Raw genomic sequence first — 15,893 nt, 5'->3', positions numbered from 1 at the left:
AAAAACAAGCTGGGAAGGCAGTTTGCAGCCACTGTTACACGCACAGAGGCACAAACACTTCCCACCCACAGAGCTCACCCTCAACCCGGGTCCTGAGCAATTCCCCCATTTATCTGCTTTGAGTAGTTACCCTGCCTTTTATTACACAGGGAGGGTAATACCTCATTAGATTGAGAATAGATATTTTATAAAAAACATTTTTAATGCAGCTGCAGAGCAGGTAGAGGGATGAGAATCGACCTGCTCAAAATACTGCTGCCCCCACAGCTGACTCCCTGCTACCTTTAGCTCTGCATGGTAATAACCATCACACCTATTTCTCTCTCTCTCCCTCTTGGTATAAATACAAACTTAAACTCAAAAGCCCAGTCAGATTTGAGCTGCTGTAACTAAACTTTTCATTTGACACACACATGCCTTGTTGAAGACGGGCTTTTCTTCTTGACAACAAACCTACGAGCTCTGTGTGGGAAATTACAGAACCACCCCACCTTTGATCAGCCACGTAACATCAGAAGAAACAATTCTCTGTCAGGCATTTCACTGAGCTACCACCAGGATCCTCTCCCTGGAATTCCCAGGAGAGCAGGGAGGCAGTAACCCTGAAAAGCTGTGTCAGCTCGGAACACTGAACGCTCTCTGACAACCCCTGCCTGGAGCAAGTGGCTCTAAATAAGAGGGTAGGAGACATTCTTCAGCTCAGAAAGAAACAAGAGGAAAACAGAGCTGGAAGTGTCCCTAGGCTTTCTAAAATGTAAAAAAAAAATAAAATAAAAAAAAATAAAAAAAAGACTCCAGCTCTAAAGAACTGAAGGATGGAAATCTCCCAGCATCCTGCAGCAGCAGCCAGATGGTGTTTCTTCACTTCTCGAGGCCCACAAGAGCCATCTGAGCTAGAGGGCAAAGACAAACACACTGCTGTAATCACACAACTTACCAGCACCTGGCAGATAATAAATGCTACCACTTAACAAACCTACAGAATAAGCTGCACTGGGCTCAAGGGCCTCAGCTAAAGGTAGTTCAAGGATGCCAGCCTGTAACAGGAGCTCAGGACATCACTCTTCCATATTCCTTCCCTTGGATGAGGAAACAACTGGGAGGCAAAAGTCCTCCAAAAAAACACCAAAGTTACGGATTCAGTCAGGAATCTTCTGCTTAAAAATGTAACCAATTCAGGACAGGAAATAAATATTTACCCTTCCTGTAATGCCCCAGCCCTGTTTTTTGAGCCCGCATGGCTTGAATGCTACCCAGTATCAAAGCACACATGATGTCCTTTCATCCCTCAGTACAACCCAAGGTAACCAGGAAAAATAAAAATGCAAGCAGAGAAGGGAAAGACCGGGAATCAAGGGTCACATAGGAACAAGCTGGACTAGCAGGAGACAGCAACAAGAACATAATCCAAAATAAGCAACAGAGAGAGAACAGGAGGTTTCCTTCTCCTTTTCTGTCCTTTCCATCCCATGTATTTCTTGTTACCACCTCCCACTGCACATGACTTACTGAAATCTGGTTACCTTGTCCTCTGACTTTGATTATGGGAACTCTTCCCTCTGTTTCTGCAGCAAAGGCAAACCCTTTACTAGAGGTGACCAATCCCACAGGCCATTCCATTCTGGTACAGGACACCACTGCATCCAGGAGTTTCAGAGAAACTGGCCCTGCTCTTGCACAGATGCTCCAGGATGCTGCAGTTGTATTTACACACAGAAGAACACAGTAGGAGATGTGAAGGTGTGAACTTTCCTAAATACACCAGTGTGCCTCTGCACTGACCCAGCAGCAGCTCCTCTAAGGGTCAGACTTCAGCTTCATTCTCTCTGCTGAATCAATCACTGGTTTCTCAGTCAGCACTGCCAAAAGCAAACTGGAGCCAAGGAGTGCAGATGCTGGCACTCTGGGAGCTGGACCAGCTCCACCATCTCGTTTTGTACAGTCACTGCACAGCTGTCAGACAGAACAGTTATGGCCATTACCAAGCAGGGAGAAGAATGGAGCCAGATACCCACACAGAAACGTCTGTATTTTATAATCAACTTGGAGCCATATGCTGGGATTTACTCCACAAAAGCATTCAGAGATACCCTAGCGTGGAAACATAAATCAGCAAACTTAAAATACTTCTTTGAGACTCATTTTTCATATATGTTATTTACTTACACAGGAACATACCCAGCAAAATGATGCTGAAACTTCCCCTAATTCTGTTCCCAACAGCAAAGTAAGTAACTTGAAGCAGGGATGAACTGATGCACAGCTGATCTAGAAAGTTACTAATTTACTGATCTCTAGTTCAACCTCTTCAAAGCCAAGATTAAAACCAGCTCTGCCCCTGAGGCAGAGGGGTTCTTGGCCATGCACTGGGATGCTGGGAGCAGAGTGGGGACACAGCCCATGTTTCATTAAAATGTGGGTTTCTGGCATTAAAACATCAGAGTACAAGCACTTGACGTTGCCAGTTTACCTCCATGCACCAGTTGTGCAGAATCCAGGGAACACACAGGACAGTTGGAAGGCTTTTTACTTTTTGATTCATCCCGACATTAGGAAATCCACAGCATCCCCTCAGTGTCCCTCACCTGTGCAGCACATTTGCTTTTATGGCAGAAATCATTTCCCTGGTTAGATGCTGCTTGAAAATAGCCCTGTATTTTATGCTCCTAATTCAGAGCTGCATTTCCTCTGGGTTTCTACGTGCTCACAACTGGCAACAAGTATTGATTACTGCAAACATTGTCCTTTCCTTTACCACTGCTTAAACAAATGTAGAAAAATCCTAGACACCATTTCTCAAAAAAGGTTTTTTTTCTTCCCTCCCTGTTTTCAAGGCCCACAGCTGAATGTGGGTACAGCCTCACCTCGGCTCAGGCACGGCTGCAATTGAGCTTTACTTAAAAACAAACAACCAACAAGGAAAAACCCACTGTGGAAGGACAGAAGATTACAGGTAAAGAGCAATGTGCTTATTTATTTAAGTCCAACACAAATACAGCAGAAGCTTATGGACAAGACAGCTGAGACAAAACGACTCTGCACACATTTGAAAAACCTTATGAACTCTCTTCCTTTCTATGCAATCAGCCTAATTACACTTGTGTAGAAGTCTAATTACACCTCTGCATTAGCTACCAGTGAAGTGTTTCTTGGGTTATTTCTGAGGAGCCTACAATTAAATGAGCCTCATCCATTAACTGACACTTTGTGTGTGTAGTCTCACTGCTCCAATTATGTACCTTGAATCAGCCCCTGAAAATCCTCCTTGCTGCCAAAGATATCCTGGTGAAAAATGAAGGACACTGGAGGTGGCTTGAAAAATACTGCCAGCATTAAAAACAAATGCTGTTATGCAAAGCCCTGCATTTTATTTAAATTTGTGCTGCTTGAGATGCAAACAAGATTCATTTTGCTACACGGTTGTGCTATCCATTTATTAACTATTCTGCATGAAATCCATTTCTAAATGATTTCACTAAAGTTCATAAGCCATTTTAAAACTCAGAAACTGATGAAAAAGGAAATGATCCTGCAGTTACAAACCTTGAACTAGAAGCCTGATGGAAACAATTTTATTTCTTAATTTAAACAGCATGTGAAATTGGATTCAATCCCAAAATCATTACATGCTCTTTTTAATTAAAACTTATGAAGGTTATAGCAAGTGGTTATACTTTCAGAAGGAAGGAGCTGATTTTACTGCTGTTGTAGCCTCTGACTAACATTTGGCAAGAGCCAACAAATGAGGCAAATAGAACAAGGTTTCCACATTTTTACTTTGGCGATACAAGCTTTGATACCCAAACCCTGGTATTAACAAGCACTGTGACTTCAGCTGGTGACAGCTCAGCTTTCTCCTCTATTTTCTAGGCACCAGTAGTTCATGTAAACAAGAAAAAAAACCCCTGCAATAGGCTGCAATTTGCTCAGTGTCATCAGCTCCCAACCCTTAGGGGGGTTCTGATACACCACCTATAAATAACACTGACATTAACAGGTTTTCCAGGGTGAGGTATTTTTTATACATTTATTTATTTATTATCAACCTCTCCCACTCTATTCAAGCAGGTTCCTGAGCAAAACAAAGCACAAATGTTCTCACACACTCAGATGCCCAGATCTGAGTTTATAAGGAACAAATGATTCTCCAGGCTCTTCCCAGAGGGGGTAAGAGGGGAGAGCTCTGTTCCTCCCAGGGCTCAATAGGGCACTTGAACCACCACTTGTGGTAGAAGAGACACGTTTGTGCCTTGCCTAGGTAAGCAAGAGAGCTGCACTGTGTCTCTGTGTGCCCTGTAAATCCAAAAGGATGACTCCAAAGTTAGCTCAGAGCACCATGCACTGCTCACACAGTGCTGCCATCCCAAAGGTTTGTCCTCCTCTGCATCCTTCCTGGCCATTCAAGGCCAGCACCAGCCTGTCCACAAGCAGAGCATTGTTTTCAGCTGAAGACCCACATTGTACGCCCTTAACCACGGTGGTTTTGGAACATATTCTGCTCCTCTGTGCTCTCTCTTTCCTTTCCACACAGGTGAGCCCTTGCCCAGCGCTGCTCTGGGCAGTGTGTGGCCACCTCAGTGCCATTTACCTGCCCTGGCACTGCAGGGCTGCTGCACAGCTCCCTATGACCTCCCTGCTCCGAGCTGAGCATCCCTCAGTGCCTCCAACACTCAACATTTCCAACCACACCAAACCCGAACAGCTTCTTTCCACTTTCAACACCTCCTCAGTGTCCCCAGAGCCCCCTCAGCTCTCACACCCAGGCAGGGCCCTGTCTGCCAGCGTGGACTCGTTCATGGTTTAAAAACCCAAATCACACCATCATCCGGGGCAGGTGTTGGAAAAGACCCCCAGTCACAACATGGTGCAGTTATTCCACGTTATCTCCCTTTCTGTGCTGCACTTAGAGAGCAGGAGGATGCCACAGTGCTAATCCCCTCTCTGAAAGAAGTTAATGACAAGTGAACCAGCACATTCCTGTGCTGCTCACTGAGCTGCAGCTGAGGGCAGCGCTGCTCTGGGCAGCTCAGGAGGAAACATCCATCAGCCAAAAAGCAACAGAAGACTCAGCCTTGCACCCTTTTTTAAGCAAGTCTTCTTTTCTGTATGCAAATCAAATCCAACTGAAGATATCACTACAACGTTAATGAAACCCTAAGTGCTGAAAAAATCAGCGTCCAGGGAGCGTAAATGCGCATTTTGAAACCGCAGTTTGCTGTTACAGAAAACATCTCCTGACTGCCACGGTCACCTTCACCCACCAGGCTCTGCACAGCACAGAGACGTTTGCCAGCTGCAGAATTACTGAACAGGCATGTTCTCAGCGCTCTGTTAAAAACCGAAGTTCTGCTTGTTTGGGTCAATAAGACAGCTGCTTAAAACCGTATCGTGCCTCCATAAATAGAGATTCTTTCAAGACCTGGTTTCTTGAAGTATCTCCTGATTCATCTATGAATGAGCAGCTGGCTGTAGACCAAAGCCAGCACTGCCAGTTCCCTTTTGCAGGATGCTCCATTTTGTATCTGGATCTGCAGGGAGTAGATTTAAAGATGATCCTGATCTTACATCAGCACTTCACTTTATACACCGTCAGTAGTCCCACTGAAATTACTGCTTGGAAGTTAAACTGTAGAGTAACTTCTGCAAGAATTCAATGCTCAACAGAAAGCTTCACTGGCCAGGATTGCTGGGACACTGCCAGAAACAGAGGGACTTTCCTTAAACTCTTGGTTTGACTTAACATGCACTGAAGGCTCCACTCCTGTCAACTCTGAAGGGTGTAGGGTCATGCACCCGCCTCAAAATGCAAAAAGTGGGCCTCTCATGAGATACTTATAGCTACCTTCCACCTTAGATATGCTGAATGACTGTATTTGAAACTTTCAGGGTGAATGTAATGGATAAATCAAATCCCAGAAGTGATCTTTGTGTAACCTTGGACCTCTGTGATATAATATGAAGATTATTATACAATCCAAGTCAGGGGGCTGATTAGAGTGAAATATAGAAGACAGTTGTTTGCAAACTAATTCAGCTTTTGTAGTTGAGGCTTTCCAGCTACTAAATATGTGACAATAATGCTTCTTCTACAGCCAGTTTTGCACCCTCCTATGCTTCATGCCCTGCTTTCTTTATAAAATGTCCTAAGCTGTGCTCTTCCACCTCTCTAATGGTGCAACCTACCTTGCAAACCCCCCCAGAGAACAAGGATCAGCATTTTAGTAGTTTCTTCATTCTAATGCAGCACAAAATGATCCAAAACAAACACCAGCACATTTGCCTTTCAGTGTGACAGCAGCGATCTCAACAGCAGCCCTGCTGAGCATGAACAACTAGGTTTGTTTTCAGGTTTGGACAAGTCTGCAAAATCATGATTTTACAGGAACTTTGCTTTTAGGACAAAATCTCCATAAAACGTGCAACCTGGGTACAAATGGCAAGTGGGAACACGCAGGACTCTTCCCTCTCTTCCCTGCTTGACCTCATTATCTGCTCAGAGGCCACTTAGCAGCTCAGCCTAACCACTGAAACCTCACAAATTAATAACACTTACAAGAGTGCATGAACCATAAGTCACCTGGGGCAACCTTCCAACGAAAAGGAGCTGCCACAAAGTCTCACAGCGGGGCCTGAAATGAGGTTATTCTAACAGCAAGGAAAAAAAACTCTCTCAGAAATCTTTTCCCAGTTCTTACCAGCACCAATTTAAAACAAAGTTATTCGCGTTAAAATTAAGGGAGAAAACAAGTCTGGTTTAGCATACTAATAGGTTTCTTGAGCTCAGGTTTCTGTTCAGTAATCAGCAGCTTTAGAAGGGTTTAAGTATCTTGTTTTAACACTGCCCTGACAGCGAGGATCCTGCCCCAGCCGCTGCTTAAGCACTTCACCAGTGTGCTGTAGGTCCAAGGCAGCAGCTTTCCCCTCTGGAGAGCAAAGCTCTGCAAATCTCAACGCTGCTAATCCTTGAATGTTTGCAAATACCAGTCCAACCAGCAGGAAAACAAATCCCCAGCTGGACTGGTTCTCACCAGCACTTCATAGACAACAGTAAACAAGGCCCCAGAGCCAGGTAAGGGCAGGAGCAGAGGATGCTCATCCACATAGATATCAATGGATAAAATGTTAGCCCAGAAACACCTGGCTCAGGTTATGCTTACAAATCAACTCAAGATAAGTTCCTTAAGTGGTTTCACAGTCAAACATGCTTAAACTTAATGTTATATTTGCTGCTTTCTTCATTTCTCTTTCCAGGATTCGTCGGGTAAATGTTCCCCGTCCCCCAGATCATGAGCTTCCTGCACACATGACAACTCCAGGGCACTCCATCAGACCCCTGTTCCACTGACACTGGATGACAGGGCTTCATCCACAGTAGTTGGTGACACACTCTGATGTTCATCAGACCCTTCATTTCTCAAAGGGCTTGAGAAAGAGGAACCCAGGGAGCAGAGCTGGGAGCAGTGGGGATGAGCTCGGGGCAATGGGCAGCCACGAGGGAGAGAGAGGGTCAGGAGTGCAGAGGCAGAGCTGTGTGTCTGCACAGAGCAGTGCAGCTTAGCAGGAGGAGACCTACAGTGCATTATGCAAAACTTCTCGTTCTGCTCATTTTTGAATGTCCAAACCAAAAAGATCATCACAGCCTTTAGGATGCTACCTCGCTGTCTCAAAGCAATCAAAAATCTCCATCTTCCTTCTCTCTGCCTCCCCATCTTCCTGTTTTGCTGCAGACCAGTGGACATGTGCTGGGGTGAAAACTCCTGAGGAGGAGTGGGAAATTGCTGCTATTTGGAATGCTCTGTCACAAGCAAAACCTGTTATTTCACCATAAGAGGAAATTCCTAAAATTCAACTTCCCGTTAAAGTTTATTTTTAATGACCAAACACTATCAAATGTACATGGTAGGATTTCTTATTAGGAAAAAAACCCTTTGAAAATACTCATGATCAAAATAATGAAGGCTGCTGCATGAATTTTTATTTTCCTTTTTAAAGCGCTACTGAAATATGACAAAAAGTTCAACAGTCTTTTTTTAAAAACAAACAAACCAGACACACCGAGAGTATGTGGCATTCCTTTCTATCAGGATGGCTTCATTTAATCAGGAACTGGAAAGAGGAAAAGCACTGGAAGGAAGAGACAAGAAAGCCTGACCTCAGCAAGTGCACAGGCTGCCCTCGCTTCCCTGGAGAGGGGCAGGGATAGCAGCACATCCCTCTTGAGTTTTTGGGGGGTTTTAAAACTTGGAAGTTCTTTGAGGAGGAATCCTGTGCTGAAATACTGACAAAAGAGCAACTGAGTGTTGCTTTGTGACCTGCTACTTTCTACACTGAGGCAAGCAGTTGTTTCTCCAAGCAGAAATACAGGAGTGAGGTGTGAAGATGAGAAACACCAGTGGAACAACTGTCTTCAGGGACTGCTTGTGCAGTGGGAATTTTGTTTGTTCTATCACCAACATGTGGAACAATAGGAAGGGAACACTCTGCATTACATACAGCCCCCCATCTTGCTAATGAGACAAATTAGCAAGAGGAGTAATTTCACAGATCTCATTTCACACGTTGGACCCATGCTGAGACTGCAAGGCAGTTCTCTCAGCTGAGCTTCCTTCGATTTGCCAACTAAACACACACTCAGAGGCACTGGATCCATCCCTGGAAATGTATCTCCTTGCACTAAGGTGTTAGGAAAGCAATGTGCTGCTTCTCCAGATGAGAACTGTGCATGTTGCCATCACCGGGTGCAGATCTTCACTTGGATGCCTTTGATTGGAGGCACCCCCTGCACCTTTTCCCAGGAAACTCCGCTGTGGACTAAGAAACCAAATTCCATTATGGCACGGGCACATCAGCAGCCTCTGAGGCTGTTTGTGTGATGCCATTCCTCTGCATCTTCACCACTTGGCTCTCTCTCCATGCAAAGCCACCCCTCAAGCACACCCAATTACCCTTAATTGAGGGCACTGAGCTGCTGGAGCTCTGTGTGTGCCAGGAGGGGCAGGAACTGGGGCACAGGCCGGGGTTGCCCCTCAGGCACTGCCAGCTGCTCTGGTTTTCCCTTTCCAAGGCGGACGTGACTCATCTATCTTGCATGCACCAACAGGACCATCCAGAAAGTTTCCACAGGGAGGAGAAAGGGCAGTGTGGTCCCAGGACACCACGGTGGAGGGGCTTTCTGCACCAGGCACCTTTTTACAGAAGCCCAGCATAAACCTCTCCATTAAAAGACAACCATATCCTGGCTCTGAACTGAGCACCAAATCCCTCTGGAAACATTACTGTCACTCTTGCAAATACACCAAATACTACTTAGAAAGAAGCATTACATTATTACAATATGGGGCTTTTCCTCTTTTCCTTTTTTTTTAATCACAGTTTTCTGATTCACGTTCACTGCCTTGAAGGGGGAAGTTCTATGTCAGAAGTAAACCCCACCCTGGGAAGTGTGCAGGGAAAGGGAAGAAGAAACTGGGGTGGATTAAAAAGTAACTACTAGAAAAATCACTTAAATTCCCCACTTCTGAAGGAAGCCAATTACAGAAATCCTGCATTCATGGCATTTGACCTCGTGTTTTGTCTGCAGCACATCCCTCCATTCCTACAGCTCCTAAAAGGACACTCAGGAATGTCTGGATCCAAAAGTCATCAACAGCATTAAGTGTCAATACAGTCCAACAAACATCCAGTAACTAAGAAACCAAATGCCATTAAGAGCATATGTATAATCTAAATACTTCCTGTACAATCTACATTTGGCTCCAGTCCACCATCTTACCCAGCACATCATGCACTTTAACAGGTAATATGACATGTAACTGCCAGTAGGTTTCAGAGATAACAGCTCTCTACACCAAACAGAGGCATTTCCCAGAGTTTAAAACTCCCATTTCTCGCTGTAAATAGAAACAAGACAGAAATCACCCAGTCAATTCAATAAATTATTTGAACTGGGCACCAAACCCCTGTTTCCGAATTTACAAGTATTATGGATGATGAGACTCAGCTCTCCATTTCTTCTGAAATCAAATCTGAAAACAAGCCAAATGATTGCTGTGCACCTGAAACATCAGCCAAATTTACTAAGAAATCCACTCAAAGTGCAGGCAGGAGTATTAGGTGGTAATTCAATGGAATTGGGAGAAAGAAAGGAATGAATAATTTACTGGGTTTAGACAGTCAAAACTTACCACTTTTGGTGAACTTTACCTCTGAGATTTTAGATTCATTCAAACCCAAACCACAGCTCAGCAGGTGCAAATTCATAAAAGCACAGAGTTTGCATGACTCACTTTTAACAGAAACCACCATCTTTTTGCAAAGCAGCAGCTGTGGCAAGCGCTCGAAGAGAATAAATATTTATTCCTCCTTAAATAAAGCTGCCTTCCCACCCACGAGCACAGGCAGAACAATCAAAGGCTTCTCAAGGACAATTATAGGAAAAACTCCTGCCTGCCAAAGTCAACCAGTGCCAGCAGAGTGAAACCTGGGACACAAGCTCCACAGCTCCTTTGACGAAAAAGGCTTCCGTTACAAATCCCGCAGGATTTCAAGCTTGTTTCATAGCCACAAGGATTATTTCCCTCCTTTCCTGGCCAGCTCTCCCTTCAGAATTCATCAATATCACTCCTTGCTGCTATATAACATCAACATGATGCATCCTACAGCAGCTTCTCTTCCCAAGGGGCACAAACACCAGACCAGTGCTAACTGTATTTTTAAGTTCAGTTTATCTATTCGCTCTGATTTCTGCTATTTTTATGTCTCTGACTATTCATCTTCTAAAACAGTTTTTTGTGATGACAAATAACAAGACAGATCAATTCCTTTTTGCTCCAGATGTTTAGATAAATTACTTCAGATAAGAAACAGCCCTTGTCGCTGAAATTGCTACAGAAGCTCAGAACAGAGTACTAACAGCTGAAACCTTATACACTTAGATTGATGTTTTTAATTGGATTTTTATTGTTCTCTGTTGATTTTTCTTGTTTGTGCTTCTGTGCACTTATGGATTGGAACAGCAACATCTAGCTGGAGAAGGCAAGCAGTTGAACTTACAGCAAGGATCTAACTGCTGAGAGTTGTATTTTTGCATACAAATAGTTCATTTCACAGAGTCAAGGGTTTGTACCACAGGACCTGCATGTAGATGGAGCCTGGACTCCTCCTAAATTGGAAGGATGTCCCAGTTGCAGGCAGCTTTGCAAGAGCCATGCTGGCAGGAGGGCTGGACACCCACAGAACCTCGTGATACCCACAGGGAACGTCCCAGCTCTTCCCTCCTGACTTGCTTTATGGTCACTCACACCAATTTACTCCCCACAGCCCTTCCTTCCCCACCCTTTGAGCCTGCTCTGTACAGCCCCATGGAGGAGCCAAAGCAAGAACATGGACTGACTGGCAGAGATCACAGGAGCATTCCTGCAGTGGCAACCAAACCTCTGGCAGGCTCAGACTGGGCCAGTGCCTGTGCCAGAGGTCTGGAGCCTCAGAACAACAAGGGCTCGCTGCAGGGGTGTGTAGTTTGGCACTGACACCACACGTTTCATCAATGCTGCTCACGTAAAACAAATAAGAATTAAATCAGGGCTACTGAAGGCTCCTTCCCGGCTCCATCCCATTTTATGGCTTATTTATTTGCCAGGGGTGATGTTATCTGCACGGCATTCGCATCCAGATCCTTATCCCTCGTGTGGCAATACTGCAAATGCAAATTCCTGTTTTCTGTTCACAAGGAACAGAGCAGTGACTGAGCAACCACGCACACGTGATGTCAAACCCTAATGAAATCACAGCCTGCCCCAGTGCCCAGTGGCATGTTCAAACTGCAATCCCGACTGGGCATGTAATGGCAAAGGCAACTGCTGAGAGCATCCTGGATCACATCCAGCCTCTTCCCCAGCAAAAGAGGGTAATTAGGCTTTCGGGTGTCGTCTGGAAACGCTCCCTCATGCAGGATTTTCCCAGCAGAGGGCACTTTTGATTCACAGACCACTTCAGAAGCTCCTTTTTGTTATTCTCCATCACCACCTCAGAGAGCTGAAGCAGAGGTGGTGCTGTCTGCTTAAAAATAAAGACATCGCTGCTTTAGCTCCACTTTCCTGCCTCCCTCTCCCCCCCCCAACAAGTTTTATTAAGTTCTCATCTTTAATTCATGCCTGCAGCAGAGCTGATGTCACTTTTTTTTTGCTATTAAAAAAACGATCCACAAAGCACAAGCCAAGCTTGCAGTGGTATCTCACCTACTTTTCCTTCTCTATTTTTATTTTCACTTCCAGTGATTTGTTAACACTCATTATCCTCAAAAACTGAAAACCTATTCCAACAGAAACACAACCACAGCACTTGGGAAGGAAAGCAAACAAACCACCTATTAGATTACATGCTCCGTCCCCTGCAAAGGTAGGGCACAACCCACCAGAGACATCTCACAAATTAAACCCTCCAGTTGCCTGCAGGAAATTGCAGGGTGTTAGGGACCAGGGAAATAAACAGCTTAGCAACCACTAAGGTGAATTCCCCTTCGGGAAACTGTCGTTTCACAGTGGCTGCAAAGTGAGAATGAGGGAGGATGTGTGATAAGAGTGCGTGTGGGGGAGAAGTTTCCAGCAAAAGCCCTGGGAATTGAGATGTTTTTAACTGCTAAAATCAAAAGCAATAACGAAAAAAAGGATGTTTGAATCAACTAATGCACACATCTGTCCTAAGTTAAAACACTGGGACGACCAATCCCTGCAGTTTTGCTGTAGTTTTGCTTCGTTTGCATACAGCTGGGATGTGGGGTTTAGGTTGGCAGCACCGTGGAGCTGACTGAAGGCCAGACAGCCTATTTTAGGACAGTAAGGATGCCAGGAGTCCTCTCCATGGGCTTCCTGCTATGAAATCCTGTGCCTACCGGGGCACCATCCTGGAGACCAACAACTCAACAGAGCCCACCAGCACCCGGACCCAGCAGCCCCCACATGGGGCATTCCGGCCGCTCCCACCGGCCCCGAGGACACAGGTGGGTGACAGGAATCCTGTAGAGCAGATCCATGTCCCACTGCAGACGAGGAGAAGCTCACTCAGCAGCGAGCAGCCCAACCCAACAAGTCATTTCCTCCCCAAGTTATGTAATTCCGAATCACTCCGGTTCCTCTTGGCTCGGGGATGAACAGCTTTGTTTTTTCAGAAGTCGGAGCAGCGGGTGGTGTGGTCGTGTTGTGTAAGATAATACAGAGAGCAGAACAATTACTGCCAAAGGAAAAGACACTGTATCACAGGCTTCGTGTTGCTCTGTGGAGTGGGACTTGCAGAACCACTTGCTTGTTTGTGACAAGTTTTGCTGGAACGCACGTTGTGACCAACCATCTCCCCTAGCCAGGAGAAGTTGTCATAAACACGCTTAAATAAAGAGCAAGAAAGCAACTCAAGAACAAAGGGATTGTGCAAGATTTGTGTGATGGCACACTGGGGAGGAGGGATATGAAAAAAAAAAATCCCAAATCCCACAGACTGTTGCTTTTGAAACAACAAAGGGTGAACCCCAAATCCATTAATGGTTCTGCTGAAATCAAGAGAGCTAAGCCAGCTGACACAGTAATTCCACAGATATTTTATTCACCTGTTGCAGGGAAGGGACACATTATTCAGCCCATGCAAGGGTGCAAGAGGAGCTGTACAGGGCAGACAACTACAATGTTAACTGTTGAATTTTGGGCTCCAAAGCAAAAAAAAAAAAAAGTGGAATTAGGCCCTTTCTATGATTCTGTACTTTGCCTTCAGGGTTTATAATAGGATATTTAATTACATGATTTTGTAATATCTTTTCTATTATTTTACAGAAGCTGTAACTGTCGATAACAGATACTTGTAGTTACACCACACTTCAACCCCTTTCTGTGGAAAGCCCAGCACTGAAACACCTCCCCACATGAGCACCAGCTTGCAAATAATTAACAATTTTGGGAAAAGAGGATATTTCCCTGCTGGCTGTTAATCAGTAGCAGGCCTGAACATATATCCAGTAGCAATCATGTTAAGAAAAATACATGAAATCTGCAATAAAATGATGTTTGGCTGGATTCCAAATCCTACATAGTTCACAGGCACCTTTCTGCTGCCTTCAGCACGCTCTGAACCACACAGCACTACAGGCTGTATTGTGGTCCTTACAAAAACAAAAACCACCCAGAAAACCCTCACAGCCACCAGCTTCACACATAACACACAGCTATGAATATCCAAGCTATGACCTTCAATAAAATATGAGTCCATACCTTGAATTCTGGAATTCAGACCAATAAGGCAACAAGGAACAAACTAGTCCCAGGATTCATGGCAAAAATATGAATATCTTAGTACACACATGGCTGTCAACTGTGTGGCCCCATAAACTGCTCTGTCATCATCCCTGAGGGCACACTAGAAACTACAAATATTGGCACTGTGGCCAAAAGGAATTTTTATCATACTACAGGCTCCTGGAATAACAATAATAACAACAACAACAAAAAAAGTTTGCAAACACATTTTGTGCAGTGAAAAAGTTTTCAGCAAATCTTTTAACACAACCTTCTGCCCCAAGCTCAATCCTCCCGCTTTATTCTCCTTTTCCCTTAAAACAGGGCTTATTCCACCAGCCAGTGGTGCAGATTTATCACAAGGAGACATACATCTGACTCCCAGCTCCTGCAGGACTGCAGCAGCCCAGAGACTTCAGCTGCTTCCACCTACCAGTGGCTTCCCAAGTGAAGGGAGAATGAAGGGATTGTTTGCATCTCTCCACAGCCCTGAAAAGCTTCGTGCCACCACTGAGCTTTTGCTGAACAGACACGGTGCCAGGAAGTCAGTGCCTGTGAGCTCCTGCTTGTTTTCAAGCCTGGCAGTGATGGATTACGTACAACCACAAGTTGGGCACAAACCAGCTGTCTCTCTGTCTTTTCCAAACATCTTGCTTCAGTTTCTGTATTATAGAGGTGCCAATGCCTTGTTTTAGGATGCCTACTGCATAAAGAACACATATTTCTCTGAATATTTTACTGTCACACAGAGGGACTGGACTTTTTTTTTTTTTTAATGCTGTTGCTCCTTCCCCAGCACATTCCCCACAATAAAAGTCTCTCTGTTCCCAGAGGCCTGCAGCTGAAAAGACAAACTGCACTACAGCTTTTCTCTGCACAGAAACCCACCACGTGCAGATCCTGCTGGCACACGAGAAACCTGTGCCCCACACCCCCAACCCTCCTGCCAGGGCACTGTGTCTGGAATAGCAGAACCCTTCAAATGCAGAGGGTTCCATCACAAATCAGAGGGGAAAAAAAGGAGAAGATACAGCTTTGCAAAGAGTCTAACCCTGCTCCATGCAAGGCTGTGCACAACCCTCTGTGGGAGCGTACACAGACACTACGTGTTCAAGCATGCACACAAACTCCTGTGGGATTCAGTTACTCCAAAGGATGTCTGGGGGAAAGGGCTGTGAACAGCATCTACCTTGGGGGGGGGAAATAAAAATTACTAGTTATTGAATCAACCACCAGAATTAAGCACTGAAGACACTCTGGAGAGCCTTCCAGTTTTGTGGCAAAAGCCATGGTAACACCACTGTGCTGTCCAGCAAAGCCAGAGCAATTCCCAGGGAAGAGCCTGGGTCTGGCTGCAGCACTGCCTGCATGGCAAAAACAAAACACATAAAACACAGATGAAAGATGTTTCCCCTCTTCTCTCCCTGAAGGAAAAAAAAAAACACAAACCCAAAAAGAAAAAAACAAACCCATCCTTCTTAGGTTGAAAAGGAGATCACAGGGAGGGAAACACGTAGGAGTCCAGACGAGTGATAGAGCTGCAGACCAGGCACCGCTGCATCTGCTCCAGCTACACACACTTGTCTAAGAAAAGCATTATGAATTTTTCTCTCTCTT

At 45.0% G+C, this 15,893-nt stretch overlaps 1 protein-coding gene across 19 annotated transcripts in view; it reads right to left on the bottom strand.

The window, feature by feature from the left end:
- The window catches only part of FBRSL1 (fibrosin like 1), a 506,568-nt gene that overhangs the window by 331,112 nt on the left and 159,563 nt on the right, over positions 1-15,893 (bottom strand). The gene's annotated exons all lie outside the window — the stretch shown is intronic.

This window comes from Manacus candei, unplaced genomic scaffold (genome assembly GCF_025592945.1).
Source record: "Manacus candei isolate 608988 ecotype Guabito, Panama unplaced genomic scaffold, ASM2559294v1 h1tg000103l, whole genome shotgun sequence".
In the NCBI taxonomy this organism is placed as follows: domain Eukaryota; kingdom Metazoa; phylum Chordata; class Aves; order Passeriformes; family Pipridae; genus Manacus; species Manacus candei.
The sequence above is the reverse complement of the archived record's forward strand: the minus strand, read 5'-3'. Positions and strand labels throughout refer to the sequence as shown.